This window comes from Capsicum annuum, chromosome 9 (genome assembly GCF_002878395.1).
Source record: "Capsicum annuum cultivar UCD-10X-F1 chromosome 9, UCD10Xv1.1, whole genome shotgun sequence".
NCBI lineage: Eukaryota > Viridiplantae > Streptophyta > Magnoliopsida > Solanales > Solanaceae > Capsicum > Capsicum annuum.
The window spans coordinates 49,253,357-49,270,950 of NC_061119.1; the positions used below are offsets into that span (position 1 = coordinate 49,253,357).

Consider the following 17,594-nt stretch of genomic DNA (forward strand, 5'->3'; position numbering starts at 1 on the left):
TGCTACCTAATTAGTATTTTCGGTCATTTTCTCAGTAGATACTTCACTTTTAGTGTTGAAAATCTATGTGCTAATCTTAGTTTTATGCTATACTTGAAATAGATCATTGGATCTCTGGTCCTTCGTCATGTACCTGAGGAAGTCTTCCGGAGGGGATGTTTACATCAATATGAACCTACAATTACATGTAATCTCTCTCTTCCTCTCTCTATTGTATACCATTGGAACATTGGAGTAATTTAAACTTGGTCTTTTTAAGTCGAACATAAATTTGTGTATAAAAAATCATAAAATTAGAACTACTGCTTAGGTTGAACATCGTATAACTTAAATCTTAGATTCACATCTATATATTAACTTAGGCAATTAAAGTTAAACTTGGTCTTTAGCTGACACATATCAATGTAATAGCCCAATATTCTTCTGATGTACTGCTTGCAAAAATATTAAATAATCTTAAAGGTTGAACTCATAAAACTTAAATTCTACATTTACATCTAAAGAATCTTAAAGGTTGAAGTCATATAACTTAAGTCACATCTATATATTAGCTCAGGTAATTGAAGTTTAACAAGTAATCAGCGGATTCATATTAGTGATCTGATAGTCCATTGTGCATTATATTCTTCCGATCTACTTCTTCAGTTCTTCTTCTTGAGAGAAGTATCCGGTAACTTTATCCACCAAGGATTGGACAAATAGGAAGAAATTATTTAGTGAGACCCCATGGTGCTTGACCCACTTTATTGGCCACTAGGCCATACCCTTGGGTGTAATTTTATCTTACTTTCTTATGCTTGAAATAATTAAAGAAGGTAATTCTTAGAACAAGTGGCCATATAGGACATAAAAAGTTCAATGCTACAAGGTTAAAAGATCAAATAAATTTCTTTCTCAAAGGATTTTACCACATTCACATGAGAGGCTAGGCATTCAAACTTAAAAGGTTTAATCAAAGAAAAATTAATATGCAGATATGCTCCACAAATTAAGTAGTGGGTACAAGAAATTTCTCAAGACAATTGTCTTTGAAATAAGTGAAAAAATATCATTAAAAGTGAATGGCAAAGAGGAACAATAATCTTCCATTGAATACTTAGCTGGGATAATCAGCAATAGAAGTAGTTGTGCAAGTTTCAGATGAATATAATAAGGTGAATTATGTCCTAACCTTGGTGGACAGAGTTACCCTGTTGCTAGTGGGAGGTGACAGGTATCCCGTGGATTTAGTCGAGGTGCATGAAAGTTAGACCGAACACCACGGTTGTAAAAAAAAAATCTAAAATTCCCCAGCTTTTCTCAAATAGAAATCTCTTCCTTACACTTATCACTATTTTATCAATATCCTAGAAGTATATGAAAGTGGTATTTTCTATTCTAAAGAGTGCAAATTTTTCAAAGAGTCAACCGTATTTTCACTGTTTAATTTGTTGACAGTTAAATATAATAAAAATTTAATTTAATTTTAGCTTAATATATGTTAAAATAAAATCAGACAATGTAGTGTGAAGGAATTAAGTACATCTATATCTAACTATAATTAGCAAATATAATGCAAATGTAATCTACAATGAAACTACGGTAACCAGGGAGAAAAGATTCTACTCATGAAATGCGAGAACTAAAGATATAATCTTTTAGTATATATGTCTTAAATTAGAACTAGAATATAGGATATTCTTTACTGCTAACTGATTCTTTTTGGTTCATCTTATTTATAACTCAAATGGTTCTGGTGGAATTTGTCATGGATACTTGGAGTTCGGTTTGTTACCGTGTTACGCTAGATTTCAGTAAACAATACTCATCAGCAAAAGGTGTTATCACATCTTAGGGCCACCAAAACTTGACCACTAGGAATATATGGAAGAGCAAAAGGCAACCATGTTAGATTAGGCTTCAAAGAGACTTACAGATAAGATAGTACCTTGTGTATTCTGGAGAAACATGAGGAATCAACATCCGAGAATGATTGGATAAAATAAGTACGTCCTTTTTTGCTCACACTTGTCCTCGGTGTTGACTGTTTCATCATCACTTTCAACACTTTGAGCACTAATGAAAATCTCATCCAAAAAGTCTGCCTTCTCTACCTCTTTAACAAATTTTTCATCACCTTTTTCTGAGGAATCTGATAGAGATTTAGGATGGACTTTCATATTTTTAGAGTTACCATTGACATTCTTGGATGTCACTTTAGATGGATCCTTTTTAGGTGTTTTGTCTTTGTTTGCTGAACCTTTTGATCTTTTCTGTGAATTATTAGTTTTCCTATCAGATTTAGCTTGCTGTGTCTGGGAAAAATTATTTCTTTCAGTTTTTGCAAGCTTTCTAGAAACCTTTACAGTCAAAGCTCTTTCTACATTTTCATCTTCAGCTATTCATGGATCTCCTTGAGATGAAAATGAATCATTTATTGTCTCAATATCTGATTCCTCTTCCAATGCCTCTTTGGGCTCACTCTCCATAACACTAGAATGATCATTGATTTTATCCTTGCCTTGTTTGTCAACCATTTTATGTATATCCATCCCAAAGTCTATCACCAGCATTTTCTAGAAAGTATTCCATATACATTTAAATAAGCTCATGGACTTCTGCTTTTACTCGGGAATATCAACTCTTCAGATTTCTCAACTACACAAGAAGTAAGTGCATTATACTGTCTTTATTCTTCTGTCAATTCTCTAAATCCTTATTAATATCACTAACTTTAAATCTACTCATTTTACATTACAATATTTTGTATATTTATTTTTTAAGATCTTAGATTTTAATTACTAAATAGAAATTTAGTAGGTAATTGAGTGTTGTATTGATATTAACCTACTCTTGTTGTCATTGACAAACATTATGGTTTTATCACAGGAAAAATAACCATAAGCAATAGCAACATCCTTCAGAAAAAGATTGAGAGGTTGAATCCATATAAGAACAAAGACAGAAAAGCTATGGTGGGATAGCAACTCTAAGCAGTAATGCATCAAAGCAAATACCTCCACTACATCACGTGGATGAAAAACATCACTTCTTGTGGGAGGAGCAAATACAACAAACTTGACTTTATCTTTTGATATAGATTTCTCTGCAGCGCAATTGCATTTTATGCAACAAACTAGCCACCTGAAATGTTGTTTACCTCTTTAGTGTCTAAAGAAAAATTTTCATCTTCTTTACAGGACAATACAGCAGAAAAAGCAACACAGTTCCTTCACATAAAAGAAAACAGATAACTAACTAATTTCTGAGGAGCATTTGAAAAAAATGTAATGAAAATTCTAAATGACCTTCTCACACAAATTACAGCAGCAGAACCAGAAATAACAAGCTACTAAAGTCAACAGAAGTATCATGAGTGCATGAGATGTCCAAACACCAAGCCAGTGGATCAAACACACCGCGGCCTCACGTTTGATGTTACTTTCTGAAGCAGAGGCGAACCTAAGATTTGAGTTTGACGGGTGCACCTTTATATTTAAACATAATAATTGATAATGCCAAAGTTCGACATATAGTTCTTTGAAAACTTAATATTATTAAATATCATTAATTTGGTTTAATATGACATAAAAGTGTTATTCACCGTACTTGAATTCAATGCACTTTTATATTTTCAACAATAATAGAGAGCTTTTGAAAAATAAAAAATTTGAAAGATTTGTTTGCTAAGTGATTGCTACGAGAAACGTTGGATTTGACCCAATTTCAAACTTTAAATTGCTAATTTTTAAATAAAAAATAAGTCAATGATTAAAAAATAAAAGTAAAATAAACATTATATAGTATAAGATAAGGGGAATTTACCTTTTGAAATTGGAGGAGAGCTTGTATTTTTGGAATAAAATTAAAAATATATAAATAATGTGTGTGTCAATATTGTCTAGGGGAGAGAGCAGCAATAATGTTGCAACAACTTGTACTTGGAAAAAGGAGCAATAAAACAATTGTAGTTGTATTTAGAAAAAGGAGAGTAAAACAAGTGTAGTTGGGTGGGTTTCAAACCCAAGTCCTCCACCTAAAAAGGAGATTTTATGCTACAAGTTCAACCACTGCACCAACACAATCAATTATCTTTGAGGGTGCATAACATATATTTAGTTAAATTCACTGGTATATATACAGATATACAACCTATATATACAGAGTTTTTTTCGAGACTAACGGGTGCACGTGCACTTCCTACTTTATACGTAGGTCCGCCTCTGTTCTGAAGCACGTTCAAGACATAGATGAGCAATCCAAAGAAAGCCTTTTGGATGGCAACTCGAACGCTCAAGTCTGTTTTTCATTTCTTTTGTTCTTTTTGCAACTTAATTGCAATTTCCTACATCGTCACAGGTCGATGAATCCCTTCCCCACCCAGAGTCTAGCTGTGAGAGCATTCTTATATCTTCTAAAAGCAGCAAATTTTTGTAGATGTTATTTTATTTTTATATTAATTAAAGTATTTGCAGGCATTACTTATTACTACGAATTTGAGAGTAAATCAGGAAAAAGATGATTTCCAAGTTGATTTTATCATCCTCTTCAAACATCATAAAATTTGCGCTCATAATACAATTATGCGATGGGTCCGTGCAAAATACGAGCATACCTATTTAATCTACTGTATACAAAGGACGGTCAAGGGCATGGCGATAATTATGCTCACTTTCAAGGGTAAAATGATGAACTTATTTTTTAAACCAAACCACGAGCTTTCCTTTCCCTTCCAGATCTTTATCTTTGTCTCTCTCTCCGCTCACAATCATAAAATTCTACTTCCTCAAGCACTCCAACACCAACTCCAATCTTAGATTAAAACAGTTCAAATGACAGTGTAAGAAGTTACTGGTTTACCCAGAGTGCAGTCTAGAAAGGCGCTGGCAGGTGTGTGCAGCTTATGTGCCGAACTGCTAAGCTCAGATACCACTGAGTAAAGAGTAATTTCAAGAGCAACAACTTCTCTCAACTCTTCCTCAAGTTTCTCAAACCTCGACTCCATTTCTCCAATCTTTTGTTCCAAAGATGTTTTATCTTCTTGCTCGCACTTCTCCTCGGTGTTGATTGTTTCATCATCACTTTCAACACTTTGAGCACTAATGGAAATCTCATCCAAAAAGTCTGCCTTTTCTACCTCTTAATCTGGTTTTTTCCCATGTGTGGTGCATCTGTCAAGTTTGATTTTAAGGATTTTATTTTATTTAGATTCATGAAATTAGAGTTTTTTTTGTGGTAAAAAAATTGTACTGCCCTCTTCAATTTGTGGTTGTTGAATTACATATGCCCTAACCATACCGTTAATTCTGATTGCTTTCTTTGAGGTTTTCATCTGCGTCGTTGTGATTATTGTTCCTCCGTGTATCTAGTCTCCTTAGCTTTGGCAATTATTGCTCTTTTTCTTGATTTACTTATCATAGTTTAACTTTATAAAATTCATTGCAAACTTTGAGTTGTTGAATTAGTGCTTCTTGCGGCTTCTTCTCTGGCTAGCGCCTCTTATATATTTAGTTAATCTAGGTCTATTAATTCAATGTACATTATCTCAAGTTAGCTATGGAGATTCTTCGGAAAACGGATCGGTACCTAATATGGAACAACCCATCACATTTCTCTTTCGTTTTACAATCATGCATCCAAGGAAACTCTTTTTTCCTCACCAAACAATTACATTCTCTCATAATAACCCCTGGTTGTTTCCGAGACAAATTTGTTTCCAACCATTTGCTTAATGTGTATACAAATTGGGTTAGTTAGATATTGTAGTTCAACTGTTTGATAAAATGCCTAAATGAAATGTGATGTCTTTTAACATTTTGATTAGTGAGTTTGTATAAATTGGTGATTTGGGAAGAGCGTGTAAGCTGTTTGATGAAATGGATGAGAGAAATCTGGCTTCTTGGAATGCGATGATTATTGGGTTAACTCAGTTTGAGTTGAATGATAAGGCGTTGAGTTTGTTTACGGAAATGTATGGGTTGAGTTTGGGGAACTTGTCTGATGCGTTTACACTTGGGAGTGTTTTAAGAGAATGTGCTGACTTGAAGGATTTGAACAAGGGGAGGCAGGTTCACCATTCATGGTTGTGTGTTGAAGTTGGGGTTAGAGGGTCATTTTGTTGTTGCGAGTTCGCTGGCATAAATGTATATGAGGTCTGGTAGTTTAAAAGAAGGAGAGATTGTGATTATGCCGATACCTGCTCAAACTGTGGTGGCTTGGAATACGCTACGAACGCTAATACAACACACACAATGCTAAATTTTGAATGGTACTTACCAAAAACCTAAACTATAAGGTATTCACGTGTGGTAACTCTATATGTATTATAAAGTGAATTTCCTCCCAAAGTTTCGAATGAGATCCTCCTGGAACAATAACTATAGCTGTAAGAAGTTGAAGAAAGCTGAGGGGAAGGTAAGCTTGAACTAGTGCTGAATTGACTATCACTCACTGCTACAGCTGATCAACCTTTTTGGCCTTTTTAGGCTTGACACCAACAGGTATGCACGATGACTAATAAACTGGCAACAGGGTACATACTGCCTGTATTAACAGGGCATGTCGTAGGCCTGAGATGATGTTTTGAAGCAACGGGTATGTGTTTGTTCGGATTTTTTCTTTCACTGTATGTTTAACAATGCATCTAATAGAATTGATTTAAAAAAGATGATGAATTTTAATGTTTAACAAAATTCAGGATTCGAACCAAAAAAGGAGGAATTAGTAAAGCTTTGTGACATAAATATTTCTTAGTTATTACAATTTTGTCTCTACATTAGTGAGAATCACTCTAAGTTGAATCTCACTCTTTCAAACTGTATGTTTGTTTAGGATGGTGGAATTTGAAAAATTCGAATACAGTTATGTTCTTTGATTTCCGTTATTATTTGCTGTTCAATTATTACATTATTTTGTTGTAGTTCTGTTCTGGTATTATCAGATGTTTATTGTTGTTTTTATTAGTGGTGGTACTATCTGATGTTTATTGTTGTTTTTTTAAGTGGTGGTGTTTGACTGGATACCTACACCTAATAGGGAGTTAATAGATATTAATTTGGCTTATCCGAAACATTACATTTATAGTAGTGGAAGGGGCTATAAGTTGAATTGTTGTAGTATTGCAGTGTGAGAACTAGGTTATTCATATTGTATTAAGACAAAATTCATGTTGAGAGGCTTTAGTATTTCACATTTTTTTAACTTTGGTGCCCGCACCTCTGCTATTCTACCCGGTACTTATTACCTCCAACCAACATAGCTACCGTGTAACTTGATCCATTAAAGCTTAGGTAGATAGGCAAAAGTTACCTAGAGCTCTTTGTTTTTGTTGGAATTTGAACTATGGTCTCCCTTTTTTAAAGAAAATTAAAATTGTGGATAGGGGAAGGGGAAACAAGGAGGGGATTACAATGTGGGAATCGGACCTTCACCACTGAGGTGGAATTTGAAGAAGCCAACCAATTAGCCATGAAGGTTCCATTGGTATCCCATAATTTTCCACCTATAATTCAATAACTAGATATCGCTCTTTTTAGCATGTCGATTTTTCAATCTATCTTGATGACTGTTGTTCTCATTTTCTGTTTGCTTTATTGTGCTAGCTAACAACTTCATTCTATATAATTGCCATTTAAACTCTAGAGTGTTGCCATCACAGGTTAGTAATGTGATAAAGATTTAAGCGAGATCATTAGTTTCATTGTACTATTAGAAAATAATTGACCAGTTAGGATAAGTAATTCACAGGTTTGTACATTGAATTGCTATTACGTTCGTGAATTTTCTATATTAATTTGAGCTAAAATGTCGATATCTACTTTGTTCTCCCTCTAAAAATTTGTTGAAATTGTAATCATAAGATTTTAATAGAATGAATGAGAAAGGTATTAAGCTCTCTTCCCATTCTTGGCACTAAGAGTAAAGTGAACAAAGGGTCATTAAGTAAAACAGCCAGCGAGCATGCTTTATCAATCCACTTTACTAAAAGTAAAGTGAACAAAGGGTCATTAAGTAAAACAGCCAGCGAGCATGCTTTATCAATCCATGTGGATCATAATTCAGAAAAATTTCTGAATGGAATTTCAATAAAATGGCTGTCAATCTTAGGAAAGGAAAAACAAAGATATAAAAATGACATGACAGTTTTTGCATTTCTACACAAATAATTCAAATAATCTTTCCGCAGAATTCCCAGCTTTTTGGTCAGATACTGAAGTTACATCCTTGTAGGTAGTTTTTTTTCGGAAAAAAGATATGTACTTGTTAGAATAGTTATTCTTGTTACTATTTTCTTTTTTTATTTGTTTCATTTAGAGGTTAGAGATTTTTGAATTTAGGTTGTATGAGAAATGTAAAATCATCTGGGTTTTTTGTTGTTGTTGTTGTTGTATAGGTGTGTACTGATTGGGTAAGTTTAAACCTGAATGACGTGATAGACATTGCTTATTCTTGCCTTTTAACATTTTTGTAAATTATATTCCTTTATAAGTCGACAATGATAATGATCTCTCATACAATAATAAAACAATTTCATATGCAGGAATTTGATCCCTTTCATTGAGCATCGATGGTGATAAACTTTGAGGACGTGGAACTACTGATTGTTTAGGTCATGTGGCTCTTGTCTTTGAGCTTATGAAGCAGCTGGGAGAGACAAAGCCACAGTTGAAATCCACGGTGGTTGCTGTTTTCATAGCCAGTGAAGAAAACTCATCTATCCCGAGGGTTGGTGTGGATGCGCTAGTGAAGGACGGAGTTCTTGAGAAGTTAAAGCAAGGCCCCTGTAAGTAGTTGTATGCTCTGGTATCAACTATCAAGTTCTTTTGCTGAGACATACTAAATTTACCTATAGTGTTTACTCTTCTACATAGATTCTTCTGGAGTGCTCCGAACCATGGTCTTTGCAAATACTGTAGAGGTCGTGGAAGCTGTTGCTAAAATCTTGACAGGAGCTGGGCTTGAATATTTCTACTACCATAATGATAGCTCTCTGAAGGAGCGCACAAAGAATTTGCTTGATTTCCAGCAGGAAGATGGTGTTTTTGTGTGCACAGATGATGCAACACATGGTATTGACATTCCAAATGTTTCACATGTTATTCAGGTTTGTTTTTTAAGTAAATACATTGTTTCTTATCTCAATCAGTTTCTAGTTGTTCTTTGATGCCTGATATTATGGAGAGTTGGGCTTGAATGTTTTTGCTACCATAGTGATAGCTCTCTAGAGGAGCGCACAAAGAATTTGCTTGATTTCCAACAAGAAGGTGGTATTTTTGTGTGCACGAATGCTGCAGCACGTGGTATTGACATTCCAAATGTTTCACATGTTATTTAGGTTTGTTTTTAAGTGAATACATTGTTTCTTATCTCAATCAGTTTCTGGTTGTTCTTTGATGCCTGATATTGTGGTTTGCATAATTAAATATACGACATCGTTTTCCTTTATGATTTTGTACCTAATACATACCTTATCGGTGTTACCATTTATTAAATAACATTTCGGCATTTTACTATATTGTTGGTGTTAATCATCTACTTGTACATTGATTTTATTAGAGTTACAAGATAAATGTAATTATGGAGACCGACAATCGAAATAATGGTCATTATATGTGGATGATATTTATAGTGTGTGTATTTTTCGATGGTATGCCTAAATTAATGAAACATTAACATGAACAACATGACAGTATCATCTCGATTTTGATAAACTAAAGTAATATTTTTAAGGATTGACTCATTGACAAATGAGCAGCAACTAAGGATAGTTTGAAGAAAGGTATATGTACAGCTGAGCAGTGCAGCTCAGAAGTATAACTCTCTAGAGGGGTAGAATAGATGTTACTTTAGATAGCAACTTGGTCGGTTATAGAGCTCAACTTAGCTGAGTAGTTTAATGTACATTGATCTTACAATAAATAGTTACAGTGAGTTGTATAGATACATTGTAGAAGGTGTATCTTGACACAAAATGCCATATTAATAACATAATATCTATTTAAAGAATGAATCCAATAAGCTGCAACAGTGATTAATTGTATGCCACATTAAGTGGATTCAAATAAGAAAATGTATGTGTTTCCATCCTGCAGTATTCTTTAAATTTTCAATCTAATATGACTGGTCTACTCGGGTTTGAGGACTGTAAGTCGGAAGATAATGGGATGTTTTCAGTCAGAAAAACATCAACCATCTCATGGATGAGTACTATTAGAAGAGGAATTGAGAGGGTTTCAATGGATTAAGTGGCTTAATTAGAAAATTACTGCTCGTCCCTTCTTTAAGTAGCAGTTTGGGAAAAGATTCTGGATCATCAAGAAATAAAATTCTTGATCCTCAGGAATCATTTCTTCAGTTCTGGAAAAAAATATTTGTCTTAGCTTGTATGATTTTAGTGGCCATTGATCCATTGTTCCTTTACATTCACGTCATTGATAACAAGAGAAAGTGCATTGATTTGGATCGTACATTAAGGATCCCTATTTCTATTCTTCGATCAGTCACCGATCTTTTCTGTGTCTATCATATCATCCTGTAGTTTCGTGCTGGCTTTATTGCTCCTTCATCTCGAGTATTTGGTAGGGGTGAGTTGATTGAGGACCCACCCCTGCCTTATATCTAAGAGATACTTTTCATCTTATCTAATCATTGACATTCTAGCTGTTCTTCCGCTTCCACGGGTTTCTCTAATTACATTATGCTTCAAAGACAATATGTTTGATATATATTAGTTAGATTAAAGACTGATATATATTTGACATGTAAACTTACCTTTATGTTGGTGCAGATTGTGCTCTTTATCATCACTCCTAACATGAATCGACCCATTCCTCTGGTGACAAAAGAACAGTTGGAGATTGTTATTTTGGCAAAATGAATTCCAAGAATCTCTAGGATGATACCATTAAACAAAGAAATAACAAGGACAACAGGCTTTTCTACTGAAACGGCGTTGACTGGAGCTGCTCTCATTTTATTCCAACTCATGATTGTCAGTAATGTATGTTTTCTTGTATCACTTATCATATATCAATTGTTCTTTCGTTTATGGTCAAGAATATGTAGACATTTCTTACCTGTATTCAGCAAAAATATGACATCCTTGTGAGACCAATAGAATGAGCTATGTTGGAAGTGGACAACTTGTCATGTTTAATTAAAATACTTACTCTATAACTTTACATAAGTATAAAATTACCATATAACTGTTGGTTATTTCAAATCATTGGTCATTCAAATCATTGGTCATACTGTCAATTTAAAGAAGAGAGGAAGGCATTATCTACCGGAGTACTATTTAATCTATGAATTGCATAATTGAGAAGTCTACTTGCATGTTCTATTCCCACTAAGATACTGATTTCCCAGTTATACCGGAGATCAGTACAGTTGTAACTTATGCATATATGTTCTTTCTTTCTCACATGTATAATGATATGCACAAACGTCTGACCTCAGGTACTTGGAGCCTATTTGTATTTGTTCACAGTGGAAAGACAATATGACTGCTGGTTCAAAATATGTAATGGTATCAAAACCTGTGGATTAGAATGTGCATGATTGAATGACCTGTTGGAAAAAAGGTAAAAAAAACTCTCACTGATTAGTTTATTTTTACTATACGCGTTGGGCCCGTGCAATGCACAGGCATGCCTATCTAGTATTTCTATATAATAGAAGCACTGGTTTTGATTAGTGCTTCATTAATTTACCATTTTACCCCTAATTGTTCCATAATTTACTATATTATTCCTAATTAATTATTATAAGTCATTTATATATTAGAATTAATAATATTTTCTTACTATATTACCCCTAATTAATTATTATAAGTCATTTATATATTAGAATTAATAGTATTTAATTTAAAAAATAAACATTTATGATGTTTGTTTCAGTTGCTTCATCTGTGATTTTACTATATCATCCTTAATTAATTATTATAAGTCATTTATGTATTAAAAAATTAATAATATTTAATTAAAAAAAATAGATGACATGTCTGTTGCAGCTGCTTCACGATAATTTTGCTAAATATCGCTCATAATTAATTATTACAAGTCATCTAAGTGTTAAAAATTTAATAATATTTTTTTTTTAAAAAAATAGACATAAAATGATAAATTAACTCTTGATGTATTAAATTAAGTTGACCTCCTTCAATTGTGATTTTACCGTATCACCCCTAATTAATTATTATAAGTCATTTATGTATTAAAAAAATCATGATATTTATTTAATTAAAACATTGGTTTTGACATGGCTGCTTCAAAAGTTGCACCGGGATTTTACTATATTACCCCTAATTAATTATTATAAGTCATTTATGTGTTAAAAAATTAATAGTATTTAATTAAAACAAGAAAAATATGTGTTTATGACATGTTCGTTGCAGCTGCTTCAACGATAATTTTACTAAATATTTCTATTTTATAGAAAAGCTGGTTAGACATAGGCTAGAAATGACATATCAAATTTATCTAAAGGTAATTTGGTTATTCACTTCAAACACTTGGGTAATTTTCTACCAAACACTTGGAAATACCATCAATCAACAATATAAAATATCTGCTGACTCTATTTCCATGCGTACCTTTTCTTTGCCGTTGAAAATTTCTCGCAAATTTATATTTCCTCTTACGCCTTAATTTTTTGTAAATTATCTTCATTTCACCGCCTTAATTTCTGGTAAATTCAAGCTTCGTAAATTGGGGAAATTTGGAAATCTTCATTTCACTGCCTTAATTTTTGGTAAATTTAAGTATGAACTATATGTTACTATTGTGATTGTGTTAATTTTTAGCGTGCTTATGAATTTGATTCCGGTTTAAACTATATGTTACTGTGTTGTTGCTTTTACTTCTTTTTTGTTGTTACATGTGAAGTGGTAGTGTTTCCTGTTCTTGATATTTTGGGGGATTTTCAAGATTTTATCTGATTTTCAGTTTTTGGAGTCCTATCAAAAGTGAAGTTAAGTGATCGAATAGATTCTCGTGGTCTAATCCTTTCTTAGACCATATGAATAGTGGTGTTTTAATGCACCGAGTTGTCCTTTTTTAACATTTCAACTGATTTTTAGCTTTTGAGGTTTCATCAAAAGTGAAGTTCAGCGGTAGGATAGACCTTTAGTGGTTTTAATCCTGCACGTAACGAAAATTTTAGTGCACTGATCTGCCCTTTTCAAGATTTCAATTGATTTTTAGCTTTTGGAGTTTCATCAAAGGTGAAATTGAGCATATAACGAGAGTTTTAGTGCAACGACCTGTGCTTTTCAAGATTTAAACTGATTTCCAGTTTCTGGGATTTCATTAGAAGTGAGGTTGAGCTCTATATTTGATTGAGCATATAACGAGAGTTTTAGTGCAACGACCTGTGCTTTTCAAGATTTAAACTGATTTCCAGTTTCTGGGGTTTCAGTAGAAGTGAGGTTGAGCTCTATATTTGTTGAAAGATTGATTCTTTTTTGTTTGAGTTCTTGATATGCTTTATTGTTATGTAAGTCCACTGAAAGATTGTTTCTTTTTTGGAATTGTTTTGATTTGCTGGAGAGCTCCAACACTTATAGTATAGTATATAAAGGGTTCTTGAAATTTAGTTCAAGATTTTTGTAGGGGCAGAGAGTTTTAGGAGATTCAACCAAAGAACTAATTGCTCGATCCGAGGGGCCTCCAAAAATAGCCTCTCCATCTCCACAAGGTAGTGGTAAGGTCTACGTAGACGTATGTTGTTGTTGTCCTTGTAGCCAAGGAACTATTGCTATTATAGATTTTTAGCTAAAAATGTGAGAAAGGTGATAGTTTTTGGTATCTTAGTACATCCCTTTTCAAATTGAACTGATAATGATGAGAAAGTTTCAATCTTTGTAGTTCTTGAAAGTGGAAAAAGTTGGTTTATTATACAAGAGATTAGGGGCTTGAGTTCTTAATGAGCATGGAGAAACAGGTTTGTTTCCAGGGTGCAACAATGGAGAAACAACAAAGTTTTTGAAATGGGGCGATGGAGAAGCAGAAGAGTTTTAAAGGAATAATGGAAAAAACAGAAAAGCTTTCGGATAGCGATGGAGAGGCAAATGAGCTTTGGTGGTGGTGAGGAAAATGGGTAAGGATTCACGAGGGAAACGATGGATTCTCCGTTGCATCTTGCAGCTAGAGCACGAAATTTAGGTTAGGTGAAAGAAATTTTTCAGAAGTTTGAAGGTAAAGGCATAAAAGATTTGTTGTGTCAGCAAAACCAAGAGGGTGAAACTGCTTTGTATGTTGCTTCTGAGAATGGAAATAGTTTGGTTGTTTCTAAGTTCTTGAAACATTTAGACCTTAAAACGGCTTCTATTGTGGCAAATAATGGGTATGATGCACTCCATGTTGCAGCAAGGCAGGGTCTGCACCATTTATAAAGACATAAACAGTAACAATAGCAGGATTGTAAAAGAAATAGAGGCATACGAGACAACAAGTAGTAATAGAAAATTAAGAGTAAGAAATTGCTTAGTAACCTACAAAATTAGATAAATGATCTCCTAACACATTTTTACATAGCTAAATTACATTAATTAACTGAAAATCCTTTTATATTGTCAGTAAAACATTTTGGCCGGCTAAGGGCACCCTTGGGCCTTGAATAACTTTTCCCTGGTCTTTTCAATTTCTTGACCTGCCACGTTTGTGCTTCTTCTTTCTGATCATCCCTTCCTCCTCATTCAGAATTAGTCTATTTTGAAACATAATGAGTCAGGTCAAAATAGCATTATAAATATGCCTTTCAGGAATTTTAATTATGTACATAGTTTGATTAAAAAATAACACGTCCTTTTGTTATTGAAGAGGTGGTTATGCATATAGGTAGTTCGTTAGGTTCTCTCATCCTTATTTAAGTTTTTCAATGAGTGAGAAATTTCCTGAAATGTTTCTTTTACAATTAACTACAACTCATTAACTAAATAGCTTATTTTTGTATCCACAACTCATTTTTTTATATCTAGAAACATTAGTATTTGTTCAGAAATCTCTTCTGTGGCACAAACAAATAACACTTAGAACTGCTTTTAGCAGTGTTGATTCACATATCCTATAGACTGCACTAATAATGAATGTGTATCTCTAATTGAAACATATCTCATCACAATCATTTATGAAGTCCCAGACTGAAAATTATAGTTATCCAAAGCTTTTTGTTTCCTCTTCTGCATTGCTTGCAGAGACTGGTTGGCACATTCCAAAATAAGGAATCATAGAGTTGCTTCTGGGCATTCCTTGTGCTTGGTTGAGTTGAAACAGTACTTACTTTTTGAATCTTCGGGCGGTGCAGAGAGAAGTTATGGTGGTTGCTATCTTGATTTCTTAAAGAAAGAATGAGAAAATGGAAAGCTTGCTTTGTGAAAATGGGAAGAGATTTTGTGTTTCTAGAGCTGCATTATCTATGATGGGCACCCCGAAGTTGGGGTACTTGGTGGAAATTGTTGATGAGTGTGCAGTTTTGGTTTGTTTGAATGTAGTTTTAGGATTAAGTTTTGTATTGACAGAGATCGATGATTGGTCTAGATCGTCACCAGTTGTTATGGAACAGTGCCAGGAAGCTCTTTCTGGCATGTATTACTTGCTTCAACGATTTCCTTTGAAATTTGTTGGTGTAGATTCCAATGTTTTAGAGAGAATTTTGTTTACTGTTTTGAGTATTTTGAAATCGAAATCATTTTCTAGGGATTGCTTAGTGGCGGCAGGGGTGACCTTTTGTGTGGCTCTGCAGGTTTGTCTTAGCCCGGAAGAGCTTGGACTGTTTATCATGGAAGGAATTTTTTATGAGAGTTTTCATCATGTGTCCTTAGTTTACATCTGCAGATGTAGTTGAGAAAATCTCATTTTAGGGCAATTTGATTGAAAAATTAAGTAAATTTTCATTGCTGAGCAGACTTTGCTTGGTTCGGGGTATTTTAACTGTTGTCGCAAGGACAATATTGCATATTGGGTTTGTTGTATCAAATCATAACTTTGGTAGTGTTATGAACTCTGGAGATAGCAGGAAATCAATCAAAATAATCCTCTATGATGCTATTTTGCTCGAGCTTTGTAACTTTTGTGAGAATCCGATAGACAATCATTTCAGTTTTCATGCTCTGACAGTGATGCAGATTTGCCTGCAGCAAGTAAAGACATCAATGGTAAATAAGAACGGAAGTGTTGATGTAAATTACGATCCCATTTTTGAGGACATGTGGACACGGTTATTGCAAATAGTGTGGAATAATTTGGAATATCCTCTGAGCCAAACTGTCAAACAAGTGCATTTTATTTTTGATCTCTTCTTAGACATTCAGGCCAATCTACCCTAGGTAGAGATTGCTGATGGAGACAGAGCAAAGACCAAGCTAATAGTTATGAGTTTATGGTTTTTAAATTTGAAAAAAAAAAAAGTGCAGTTTATTGGGTTCTTGATACATTTAGATACATACTAAGGTTGATTTTTCATTATTTTCTTCTACGAATTTAGCAAAGTTAACATTGGATACAAGCCCCATTTGTGGGATTATACTGATTATGTTGTTGTAGCATTATAAAAGAAAATATATGCAAAAAATGGTGTCATAGAAAACCATCAATTTAATCAATTAAACCATTCTATTAAAATACAGGTTGTTGGATCCTCTTTTCCATGTTATATAAATAAAGAGATAACACAAATTGGAGAGTGGTAGTTATTGATATGATTGGATGGCTTGATTGGTATGATATTTTGAGAGAAGTAGATAAAATTTCTAATTGTATCAAGGGAAAATACCCACTTTCCCCTTCAGTGGATGCTTCAAATCCAAAGAGAGGTGATGTCTTAATTTTCATGATATATATTAATATTCTAGGAGAATATTTCTTAAAATACTCAAATGTGCAAGGTATATGTAACGATTGCTTTATGTGAAATTGATCAACCAATGGTCAATATTTGTTATTATTTTTTCTAACTAAATTTCTTTCAATATTCATCATAAACTTCTAATAATTAGCTTGTATTCTTTCATGCAGCAGGTCTCAGTCACACATTTGCAGAGCCCAATCTGAGGATGCATCAACTCTTTTTTTGTATCTATGTAAATTATAGGTACAGTACCATTTTGCAAAACATGGCTCCTTAATGTTCACACACACATATATATATATAGAAATGTGTGCGCTATAAGCTTGTGATCCCCTGAGCTTAATCGTACTAATGAAAACATTCTAGTGCTCAAATTTTCTACTCCAACATAAATTCTAAAACTTAAAAATTGCAATCCACATGTTCTATTATTGGGCTCGTGCTGGCACGAACCTTGCATTTCTAGTATTTATAGAAGAGTGAGTTGGAGCACAATTAAGGATATATTTGTCATTTTACATTTAATTGTTACAATCATTAGTTAATATTCACATCAACAAAGAACTCCATTAGCCATTTCTTTTTTCATTTTCACTAAAAAACAATTGAAGTAGAACTTTTATTATATTATATAAATATATTTATATGTAAGCTTTCATAAAAATTGAGATTTGTAATTTTAAAGATAAGATATATAATACTCCATTCATTCCTTTTTATTTGCTCCATTTGGGTTGTTCATATATTACAAATATTCGCTTCTTGAATAA

General features: G+C 33.4%; 1 non-coding gene across 7 annotated transcripts; it reads left to right on the top strand.

The window, feature by feature from the left end:
* Window positions 1–4,648: 4,648 nt before the first annotated feature.
* On the top strand, window positions 4,649–17,155 carry LOC107842816. 7 transcript variants are annotated; one of them, XR_001666111.2, is made up of 8 exons: window positions 4,685–6,393; window positions 6,465–6,573; window positions 8,519–8,761; window positions 8,850–9,082; window positions 9,190–9,313; window positions 10,766–10,978; window positions 11,437–11,561; window positions 16,992–17,155. It is a non-coding gene; the product is annotated as an uncharacterized LOC107842816 (transcript). The 7 variants fall into 7 exon arrangements; XR_007044790.1 differs by lacking the exon at window positions 9,190–9,313 and having other exon boundaries at window positions 4,649–6,393; XR_007044792.1 differs by lacking the exon at window positions 9,190–9,313 and having other exon boundaries at window positions 8,831–9,082.
* The last annotated feature ends 439 nt before the right edge of the window (window positions 17,156–17,594 follow it).